This window comes from Oncorhynchus masou, chromosome 27, assembly GCF_036934945.1.
Source record: "Oncorhynchus masou masou isolate Uvic2021 chromosome 27, UVic_Omas_1.1, whole genome shotgun sequence".
NCBI lineage: Eukaryota > Metazoa > Chordata > Actinopteri > Salmoniformes > Salmonidae > Oncorhynchus > Oncorhynchus masou.
Window position 1 is genome coordinate 32,155,813 of NC_088238.1, and position 12,309 is coordinate 32,168,121.

Here is a 12,309-nt window from a genome sequence, read left to right on the forward strand (position 1 = left end):
GTCTGAATGATGGAGTTGATGTGTGCCATAACCAACCTCTCATAGCACTTAACGATTACAGATGTGAGTGCTACAGGGTGGTAGTCATTGTGGCAGGTAGCCTAAGAGTTCTTGGGAACAGGAATGATGGTGGTCAGCTTGAGATATGTGGGGATTACAGACTGGGTCAAGGAGAGGTTGAAAATGACCATGGATATGCCTGCCAGCTGTTATGCGTATGCTCTGAGAACGTGCTCAAGAATACCGCCCGACCCAGCGGCCTTACGGGTGTTGACCCAATTAAGGTTCACGTCGGCCTCGGAGAGCAAGATCACCCAGTCCCATGGGTCAATGGAGGCTCCCATGCACGGCTCTGTGTTCTTATTATCGAAGCGTGCATAAAATGCATTCAGTTCGTCTGGTAGAGAGGCATCGTTGAGTAGATCATGGCTGGGTCTTCCTTTGTTCTCCGGAATGGACTATAGCCCCTGCCACATGCGATGGGCGTCCGAGCCTGTGCAATACGACTCCACCTTGTTCCTATATTTTCCTTGTGATTGTTTGATGGCTCTGCAGAGGTCACAGTCCAAATGCATGTTTGATTACCTTGACCCAAGCTTGGATGCCATTTTGGCCACACACAGAGACACCAAAAGATGAGCCACCATAGGAAGGAAAATGGTCTTTGACCAAAGGTTGTTGGCTTTGACCCTAATCATATGATAGATATAATGACTAGGCTGAAATACAGTGTAAAATGTGGATAGATGCTGTTGTTAATCTGAAGTGCTTTTAATGATTACAATGACTGAAAAGTACGGTTTACTTCATTCAACCTATTCTATAAAATTAGTCTGAAATCAAATAAATTCGAAACATCAATGTGATTTTTTAAATTGAATGAAAGCTTCTGAATTGCTTTCAACACCCTTTTGTGCATTGAATAGTGGTGGGGGCAATGTAGTGACAGCAGCCTATCAGAAGTGTTGGGGACGTGACTTAATGGGGCGTGGCTTTCAGTTTGTTATTTTTACCCACCCCTGAGAGTGATTGTGGTCTATTGTCTTCCTTATTCAAATTTTAAACTATATTGACCATTTCATAAGTGCATGTGATACTAATTAGCCTTATAAACTTTCTATGTTAAGCTAGCCAGTGCTTGGTTTCAATATTGTGGCTACTTAACGTCTTATGTTTGGAAACATTATTTCAAGTTATAGAACTTGATCTACAGGGAATGTATTTAATTGTTTGTTACTAAATTTAAAAAACGTGGATAGGTAATTACAAATTAAAAGTGAACTTGGAACAATATTAAAAAATGGGTTGTATTTACATTAAATATTAATTTATATTTGTTGTTTATTAGGTTTAACCAAAGGAGAAAAGTAAGTTGAGTGTTGAAAGAAATAGGTTGCATCTTCAAATATAGGTTTGGTAATAATCAAATAAAACTGTTAATAATATATTTGTTTTCAAAATATTCCGATTTTTTTTCAATTGAATATAGCTAATACTTGTAACCAGTTGAATATTTACATTTTTAGGTTGATCCAAAGAGTCATTTTTTACAAAACCATCCCACCTCACACGCTGTCACGGTCGTCATAAAGAGTAGACCAAGGTGCAGCGTTGTAAGCGTACATACTTCTTTTAATGGAAGAACGAACACTGAACAAAACTTCTACAAAACGAACCGTGATGCTATTTATGGCTCGTGGACCAGGCAACTAAACATAGACTAACAACCCACAAAATACCCAAGGAATATGGCTACCTAAATATGGTCCCCAATCAGAGACAACGATAAACAGCTGCCTCTGATTGAGAACCAATCTAGGCAACCATAGACATATATACCCGTAGACATACAAAAAAACCCTAGACAATACAAAAACTAAACAAACCACCCTCGTCACACCCTGACCTAACCAAAATAATAAAGAAAACAAAGATAACTAAGGTCAGGGCGTGACACACGCCCCTCAGCAGCAGCTATAAAAAGGACATGTGTGAGTGAAAGAGAGTGGCCTGTAATTGGACAGTAGTTGCCATCATGTGAGAGATATTTTCAGGGATACGTTTCTGTAAAGATTTGGCGAAGGCTTCTTGTCTTGACCCCAAATGCTCTCTCGTTCTCTCTTGCTCTTATGTCTGTGTCACGAGGAATTTTCCCAAAAGGATCCTAGAGTAAATTCAAGGTTTTGGGTTGTCCATTCCTGCTAAGTTGTTCCCCTAGTCAAGGTTTTGTATGATATTTTTAGATCGATCTTTTCTTACTTTTCTAGGATCCTTTCTTGTAAAAAAAACTATAGTTTTGGCAAGTCAGTTAGGACATCTACTTTGTGCATGACACAGATATTTTTTCCAACAATTGTTTACAGACAGATTAATTAACTTATAATATCAATGTATCACAATTCCAGTGGGTCAGAAGTTAACATGCACTAAGTTGACTGTGCCTTTAAACAGCTTGCAAAATTCATGGCTTTAGAAGCTTCTGATAGGCTAATTGACATAATTTGAGTCAATTGGAGGTGTACCTGTGGATGTATTTCAAGGCCTACCTTCAAACTCAGTGCCTCTTTGTTTGACATCATGGGAAAATCAAAAGAAATCAGTCAAGACCTCAGAAAAAAAATTGCGGACCTCCACAAGTCTGGTTCATCCTTGGGAGCAATTTCCAAATGTCTGAAGGTACCATCTGTACAAACAATAGTACACAAGTATAAACACCATGGGACCACGCAGCTGTCATACCGCTCAGGAAGGAGAAGTGTTCTGTCTCCTAGAGATTAATGTACTTTGGTGCAAAAAGTGCAAATCAATCCCAGAACAACAGCAAAGGACTGTGTGAAGATGCTGGAGGAAACGGGTACAAAAGTATCTATATCCACAGTAAAACGAGTCCTATATTGACATAACCTGAAAGGCCGCTCAGCAAGAAAGAAGCCACTGCTCGAAAAAAAACATAAAAAAAGCAAGACTACGGTTTGCAACTGCACCTTGGGGACAAAGATCGTACTTTTTGGAGAAATGTCCGTTGGTCGAATGAAAGAAAAATATAACTGTTTGACCATAATGACCATTGTTATATTAGGAACACCATCCTAACCGTGAAGCACGGGGTGGCAACATCATGTTGTGGGGGTGCTTTTCTGCAGGAGGGACTGGTGCACTTCACAAAATAGATAGAAAACACGAATAAATACAAATACTACAAAACAAAAAAAACGAACGTCAATACAAATACTACAAAACAAAAAGAAAACCGAAACAGCCTATACTTGTGTAAACTAACATAGAGACAGGAACAAGGACACTAAGGACAATCACCCACGAAACACACAAAGAATATGGCTGCCTAAATATGGTTCCCAATCAGAGTCCTCACCCAGAACCCCACTGGACTGAGGGTCAGCTCGGGACAGAGGGTCAGGTCGGGACAGAGGGGCAGCTCGGGATAGAGGGGCAGCTCGGGACAGAGGGGCAGCTCGGGACAGGGGCAGCTCGGGACAGGGGCAGCTCAGCACTGAGGGGAAGCTCGGGACTGAGGGGAAGCTTGGGACTGAGAGGAAGCCCAGCACTGAGAGGAAGCCCAGCACTGAGAGGAAGCCCAGCCAGGTAGTTGGATCCGGCAGATCCTGGCTGGTTGACGGTTCTGGCAGATCCTGGCTGACTGGCAGATCTGGAAGAATCTGGTTGACTGGCGGATCTGGAAGAGTCTGGCTGACTGGCGGATCTGGAAGAGTCTGGCTGACTGGCGGATCTGGAAGAGTCTGGCTGACTGGCAGATCTGGAAGAGTCTGGCTGACTGGCAGATCTGGAAGAGTCTGGCTGACTGGCAGATCTGGAAGAGTCTGGCTGACTGGCAGATCTGGAAGAGTCTGGCTGACTGGCAGATCTGGAAGAGTCTGGCTGACTGGCGGATCTGGAAGAGTCTGGCTGAAGAGTCTGACTGGCGGATCTGGAAGAGTCTGGCTGGATCTGGAAGAGTCTGGCTGACTGGCAGATCTGGAAGAGTCTGGCTGACTGGCGGATCTGGAAGATCTGTCTGGCTGACTGGCGGATCTGGAAGAGTCTGGCTGACTGGCGGATCTGGAAGAGTCTGGCTGACTGGCAGATCTGGAAGAGTCTGGCGGATCTGGAAGAGTCTGGCTGACTGACAGCTCCTTGCAGACTGACAGCTCCTTGCAGACTGGCAGCTCCGGCTGCTCCATGCAGACTGACATCTCTGGCTGTTCCATGAAGACTGACAGCTCTGGCTGCTCCATGCAGACTGGCAGCTCCATGCAGACTGACAGCTCCGGCTGCTCCATGCAGACTGACAGCTCCATGCAGACTGACAGCTCCTTGCAGACTGACAGCTCCTGCTGCTCCATGCAGACTGACATCTCTGGCTGTTCCATGAAGACTGACATCTCCGGCTGCTCCATGCAGACTGACATCTCTGGCTGTTCCATGAAGACTGACAGCTCTGGCTGCTCCATGTAGTCGGACAGTTCTGGCTGCTCCATGTAGACTGACAGCTCTGGCTGCTCCATGCAGACTGGCAGCTCCATGCAGACTGACAGCTCCTTGCAGACTGACAGCTCCTTGCAGACTGACAGCTCCTTGCAGACTGGCAGCTCCGGCTGCTCCAAGCAGACTGACAGCTCGGGCTGCGCTAAACGCTCCAAACCGGCTGAACAGGAGACTCCAGCAGCGCAAGAGAGGAGAAAGGCTCTGGCTGCGCTGAACAGGCGGGAGACTCCGGCAGCGCTGGAGAGGAGAAAGGCTCCGATAGCGCTGAACAGGCGGGAGGCTCCGGCAGCGCAGGAGAGGAGGAAGGCTCTGGCTGCGCTAAACAGGCGAGGCGCACAGTAGGTCTGATGCGTGGTGCTGGCACTGGTGGTACTGGGCCGAGGACACGCACAGGAAAGCCTGGTGCGGGGAGCTGCCACCGGAGGGCTGGGGTGTGGAGGTGGTACTGGGTAGACCGGACCGTGCAGACGCACTGGAGCTCTTGAGCACCGAGCCTGCCCAACCTTACCTGGCTCGATGCCCACCCGATACGAGGAGCTGGAATATACCGCACCGGGCTATGCACCTGCACTGGGGACACCGTGCGCACCACTGCATAACACGGTGCCTGCCCAGTCTCTCTAGCCCCCCGGTAAGCACAGGGAGTTTGCACAGGTCTCCTACCTGGCGTAGCCCTACTCCCTGTGAGCCACCCCCCAAGAAATTTTTGGGGCTGACTCTCGGGCTTCCTTGCCAACCGTGTTCCCTCATATCGCCGGCTCCTCTCTCCGGCTGCCTCTGCTCTCCTAAGTGCCTCCACCTGTTCCCATGGGAGGCGATCTCTTCCAGCCAGTATCTCCTCCCAAGTGTAACAACCTTTGCCATCCAAAACGTCTTCCCATGTCCATTCCTCCTTTTGCTGCACCTGCCTGTTAACACGCTGCTTGGTCCGTTTGTGGTGGGTGATTCTGTAACGGTTTTCATGCGGTGAAGGAGAGTCGGACCAAAATGCAGTGTGTAGATTGCGATCCATGTTTAATGAAAAAACGTAAAACACGAATCAATACAAATACTACAAAACAAAAAGAACGTAACGAAAACCGAAACAGCCTATACTTGTGTAAACTAACATAGAGACAGGAACAAGGACACTAAGGACAATCACCCACGAAACACACAAAGAATATGGCTGCCTAAATATGGTTCCCAATCAGAGACAACGATAATCACCTGACTCTGATTGAGAACCGCCTCAGGCAGCCATAGACTAACGCTAGACATCCCACAAAACCCCAAGACAAAAACACACCACAATAACCCATGTCACACCCTGGCCTGACCGAATAAATGAAGAATAAACATAATATATTTCGACCAGGGCGTGTCAGTGTATGTAAACTTCTTACTTCAACTGTATAAACTCAGAAAGAAACAGACCTTTTTCAGGACCCTGTCTTTCAAAGATCATTCAAAAAAATCAAAATAACTTAACAGATCTTCAATGTAAAGGGTTTATACACTGTTGTCCTTGTTCAATGAACCATAAACAATTCATGAACATGCACCTGTGGAACGGTCGTTAAGACACTAACAGCTTACAGACGGTAGGCAATTAAGGACACAGTTATGAAAACTTAGGACACCAAAGAGGCTTTTCTACTGACTCTGAAAAAACACAAAAAGAAAGATGCCCAGCGTCCCTGCTCATCTGCGTGCAAGGAGGCATGACGACTGCAGATGTGGCCAGGGCAATAAATTGCAATGTCCGTACTGTGAGACACCTAAGACAGCGCTACAGGTGGACAGGTTGGACAGCTGATTGTCCTCGCAGTGGCAGACCACGTGTAACAACACCTGCACAGGATCGGTACATCCGAACATCACACCTTCGGGACAGGTACAGGATGGCAACAACTGCCCGAGTTACACAAGGAACGCACAATCCCTCCATCAGTGCTCAGACTGTCCGCAATAGGATGAGAGAGAGGCTGGACTGAGGGCTTGTAGGCCTGTTGTAAGGCAGGTCCTCACCATACATCACCGGCAACAACGTTGCCTATGGGTACAAACACACCGTCGCCGGACCAGACAGGACTGGCCAAAAAGTGCTCTTCACTGATGAATCACGGTTTTGTCTCACAAGGGGTGATGGTTGGATTTGCGTTTATCGTTGATGGAATGAGCATTACACCAAGGCCTGTACTCTGGAGCGGGATTCATTTGGAGATAGATGGTCCGTCATGATCTGGGGCGGTGTGTCACAGCATCATCGGACTGAGCTTGTTGTCATTGCAAGCAATCTCAACACTCTGCATTACAGGGAAGACATCTTCCTCCCTCATGTGGTACCCTTCCTGCAGGCTCATCCTGACATGACCAGCATGACAATGCCACCAGCCATACTGCTCATTCTGTGCGTGATTTCCTGCAAGACAGGAATGTCAGTGTTCTGCCATGTCCAGCAAAGAGCCCGGATGGATCTCAGTCCCATTGAGCACGTCTGGGACCTGTTGGATCACAGGGTGAGGGTAAGGGCCATTCCCCCCAGAAATGTCGGGAAACTTGCAGGTGCCTTGGTGGAAGAGCGGGGTAACATCTCACAGTAAGAACTGGCAAATCTGGTGCAGTCCATAAGGAGGAGATGCACTGCAGTACTTAATGTAGCTGGTGTCCACACCAGATACTGACTGTTACTTTTTTATTTTGAGCCCCCCCCCCCCCTTTGTTCAGGGACACATTATTCCATTTCTGTTAGTCACATGTCTGTGGATGCAAGCAAGAGCCATAATCCTCCAAATAAAAGTGCAATTCACCCTTACCACCAGCAGATGGAACTGCAGCACAAGTTTTTAATCAGCGGTGAACTAACAAAGTGTCAGAAACCTTCCCAATGCAAATATATATTATGTAATATGAGCATAACACACTAACCTCATGTGAACTGAAATCCTTGACACGAATAATCATGAGGCTTATTTAAAGACATAAAGACCTATTTGAACTATAATATAACTATCTGGCGTGTTGTTAGGTATATGTGAGTAATCAAGTACTTTTGAGAACACGAGGCTACATAAGAGACAGACAGAGGCTTGTTTGTCAAGCTCTCTGGGCAGACCGATGATCTCCTGACACACTGGGGACCAAGCTGGCCCACACACCTCTCTCTCTCTCTCTCTCTTTATCCCCCCTCTCTCCCTCTACAGTATCTTTCTTTCTTCATCTCTCTTCATCTCTCTCTCTCTCTCTTTGTCCCCCTCTGAATCAACACTGCACAGGATTTGGCTGCACATCAGAGAAACAGCTAGGGCTTCTGCTTTTGCCACTTGGCATTTAATACTGTTTGCGTGGGACCACTTTCACTGATAATTAGCCTAAGCCAACACCGTGTGAGATGATTTGTCTAAAAATATGCTTGTGGACAAAGCACATGAGACCAGTATGTTCTGAAAGCCCAGGGTATACCCCAGAAGACTGCATGTATGTATGTATGTATGTATGTATGTGTGCATGTGATGTATATATGTATGTATTTATTTTTTTACCTTTATTTTACTAGGCAAGTCAGTTAAGAACAAATTCTTATTTTCAATGACGGCCTAGGAACAGTGGGTTAACTGCCTGTTCAGGGGCAGAACGACAGATTTGTACCTTGTCAGCTCGGGGATTCGAACGTGCAACCTTTCGGTTACTAGTCCAACGCTCTAACCAGTAGGCCACCCTGCCGCCCCATGTATGCCTGGACAGTGGGGTATTAGACTATAGCACTCATCATGATGCTTCAAGCTGCTTTGCATATATCTTCAGCAGGCATCAAAGTGATCCAATGTTGTTTATGTCATCCTTAGTAGTGTCAAGTGTGTTTGTTTCATGTCACGACGATAAGGTATAAGAAGGAGAGGAAACAGAGGGATGAGGGGAGGAGGTGGAGGGTGTGTGAGGGGGAAATGAGGTGGGTTTGTTGGTGAGCAGCATTTTCGATGAGCTTCGAGGAAGCAGGGCGGTAGGGAGGGAGGCAGGAGAGGAAGGGTTTGAGCCGAGGTCCCCCGAGGTTCTCAATGGCAGCAACGGCTCTAGCAAGTGAGTGAATCATGATGAGTTGTTTTTGTGAGCCACAGCTTAGCCAGGGCTCCTAATGCAAGGAGACAAGCCATTCCTGAGGAAATGTCCCGTGGGGCACTTGCCCTGGCTCGGCCTGAACTCTTCATAAAACCCCTGTACGGCCCTGGCTATCCTGTCTGTCCCTTTGTCATCAAGTCCACTGTGACAGCCACAGAGCCACCATAGATCACCCAGGCCCTAGATTAATCAGAGATCCACTAGGACCGCACGACTCCAACACCATCATCAAGTTGGCTGACGACACGACACCGGCGATGATGAGACAGCCTACATGAAGGTGGTCAGTGACGTTACAGTGTGGTGCTGGGACAACAACCTACCCCTTAACGCGTTCATCCACCTCTGGCCTGCTCGCCTCCCTACCACTGAGGAAGTACAGTTCCCGCTCAGCCCAGTCAAAACTGTTCGCGGCTCTGGCCCCCCAATGGTGGAACAAACTCCCTCACGACGCCAGGACAGCGGAGTCAATCACCACCTTCCGGAGACACCTGAAACCCCACCTCTTCAAGGAATACCTAGGATAGGAGAAAGTAATCCTTCTCACCCCCCCTTAAATGATTTAGATGCACTATTGTAAAGTGGCTGTTCCACTGATGTCAGAAGGTGAATTCACCAATTTGTAAGTCGCTCTGGATAAGAGCGTCTGCTAAATGACTTAAATGTAAATGTAAATGAGTAAGACCAGGGAGAGGGGGGGGGGGAAATCGGGATCTTATAGTTCCTTCGGGTCCAAATCACTAAGGACTTAAAATGGTCTACACACACAGGCCCAGAAAATTGTTAAACACTCCAGCCACCCAAGCTATAGACTGTTCTCTATGCTTCCGCACCACGAGCGGTACCAGTGCATCGAGTCTGACACCAACAGGCTTCTGAACAGTTTCTATTCAAAAGCCATAAGACTGCTAAGTAGCTAACAAAATGGCTAAACAGACTGAGTTGATCCTTGTATTTACACTCTCTATGCACACTCACAGGACTCGACACACTCACACACACTGACACTACAACACACACATAACATGCACACACATTTATCTACACACACGAACACAGTCACATACAATCTTAATTTACGCTGCTGTTTATCATACATCCTGATGTTTAGTTACCTTTCCCGTATACATACAGTGCATTCAGAAAGTATTCAGACCCCTTGACTTTTTCCACATTTTGTCACGTTACAGCCTTATTCTAAAATGTATTAACTGTTTTTTCCCTCATCAGTCTACACACAATACCCCATAATGACAAAGCAAAAACAGTTTTTTAGAAATGTTAGCAAATTTATTCAAAGAAAAAAATGAAGATATTACATTTACTTAAGTATTCAGACCCTTTACTCAGTGATTACAGCCTCGAGTCTTGGGTATAACACTATAACCTTGGCACACCTATATTTTGGGAGTTTCCCCCATTCTTCTCTGCAGATCAGGTTGGATGGGGAGTGTCGCTGCACAGCTATTTTCAGGTCTCTCCAGAGATGTTCGATCGGGTTCAAGTCCAGGCTCTGGCTGGGCCACTCAAGGACATTCAGAGACTTGTCCCAAAGCCACTCCTGCATTGTCTTGGTTGTGTGCTTAGGGTCGTTGTCCTGTTGGAAGTTGAACCTTCGCCCCAGTCTGAGGTTTTCATCACAGATCTCTCTGTACTTTGCTCTGTTCATCTGTTCCCTGATACTGACTTGTCTCCCAGTCCCTGCCCCTGAAAAACATCCCCACAGCATGATGCTTGCCACCACCATGCTTCACGGTAGGGATGGTGTCAGGTTTCCTGCAGACGTGACGCTTGGCATTCAGGCCAAAGAGTTCAATCTTGGTTTCATCAGACCAGAGAATCTTGTTTCTCATGGTCTGAGAGTCTTTAGGTGCTTTTTGGCAAACTCCAAGCAATCTGTCATGTGCCTTTTACTGAGGAGTGGCTTCCGTAATGACCACTCTACCATAAAGGCCTGATTGGTGGAGTGCTGCAGAGATGGATGTCCTTCTGGAAGGATCTTCCATCTCCACAGAGGAACTCTGGAGCTCTGTCAGAGTGACCATCGGGTTCTTGGTCACCTATCTGACAACGGCCCTTCTCCCCCGATTGGTCAGTTTGGCCTTGGTGATTCCAAACTTGCAAGAATTTCTAAAAACCTGTTTTCACCTTGTCATTATGGGGTATTGTGTGTAGATATTTCAGGATGTTTTTTTAGAATAAGGCTGTAACATAACTGTAATGTGGAAAAAGGGTGTGAACAGTTTCCGAATGCTCTGTATCTACTCACTATCACTCCAGTATCACTGCACATTGCAAATGTGGTATTGGAACTGACCCTGTATATACAGTAGCTTCTTACTTTCTCCTGTTCTTCTCATGTGTTTGTGTTCTACCTCGTGTTGTTTTTAGTACTACATTGATCACTGCAATGTAGGGTTTGAAACTTCAAAAACCAACCAACTCAGTCAACCACAATCTAAGGGAAAGTTATAGGTAATGTTTACTGGTGGTAACTAATATATTTTTTTATTTTTGTTAACCTTTATTTAACTAGGCAAGTCAGTTAAGAACAAATTCTTATTTTCAATGACGGCCTAGCAACAGTGGGTTAACTGCCTGACAGATTTTTACCTTGTCAGCTCGGGGATTTTATCTTGCAACCTTTCGGTTACTAGTCCAACGTTCTAACCACTAGGCTACCTGCCACCCCAATGGTTAACGTATGGTTACTGTAAGAACAGGGTGTTCTGTTGAGGATGACCTCAAAGCCCATAACAGTGTGTGGATAATCTTACAGCCTTTTGTAGAAATGTAACCCCTAGATCTGTCTAAAAACCAGAAGTTCCATAGAAGCCAGATTGACCTAAATGCCAGAGTAACATGTAACAGTGAGGGCACTGGGTTAGTAATGGCTGCTGTCCTACACTTCTTCATGGACAGCTGTGCACTGATGTTGGCATGGCGTTCAGGTGAAAGAAGGGTTCAATCACAGAGACTTTGCTCCTAATGGCCTGAGGCAGATATTTGAGCCTGGCTTCAAAACAGTTTTGTTCTGTTTTCATGCAAAATATGTTAATAGCTTTCATTAATCCCTTTGTGAATTGAAAATCAGTGTTATTTCAATTATGTTTATTAATTAATTTTAATATTTGTTTTTTTAAGTTTAAAGTAGAATTGACACAACATTAACTACAATAACGTAAAGCCTTTTAATTTACATTTTCAAAGGACACATTTAGTATGCAATATTGGGTACAATATACAGCACAGTAGGATTGCGAGATTGAGAATCTTGGACAGAAAGGGGTGATTCATCCAAAGTTCAGAGATGAGGTGAAACTGTGTAAGTGTGTGTGTGTGTGTGTGTGTCTGTGTGTGTGTCTGTGTCTGTGTCTGTGTCTGTGTCTGTGTGTGTGTGTGCGTGCGTGCGTGCGTGTGTGTGTGCGCGTGTGTGTGTGTGTGCTAGATCAATCCTCTGCACCTGCCTGCCTGTCTGTGTGTGAGTGAGTGTGTCCTGTGGAAGTTCACACAGAGCAAAGTCCCATATTGAGACACAACACAATACTGACCCCTTAACCTGAACGGATTTCATTTGGGATGCGACGCTGTGTCTCTCTCTCCTGAAGGGGAAGGTCATTAGCAGCAGCACTGCCCCTCTCTATCCCCTCTCTCCCTCCATCCCTCTCTCCCCTCACTCACTCCTTGGCATTAATACTTCTGGGTCAG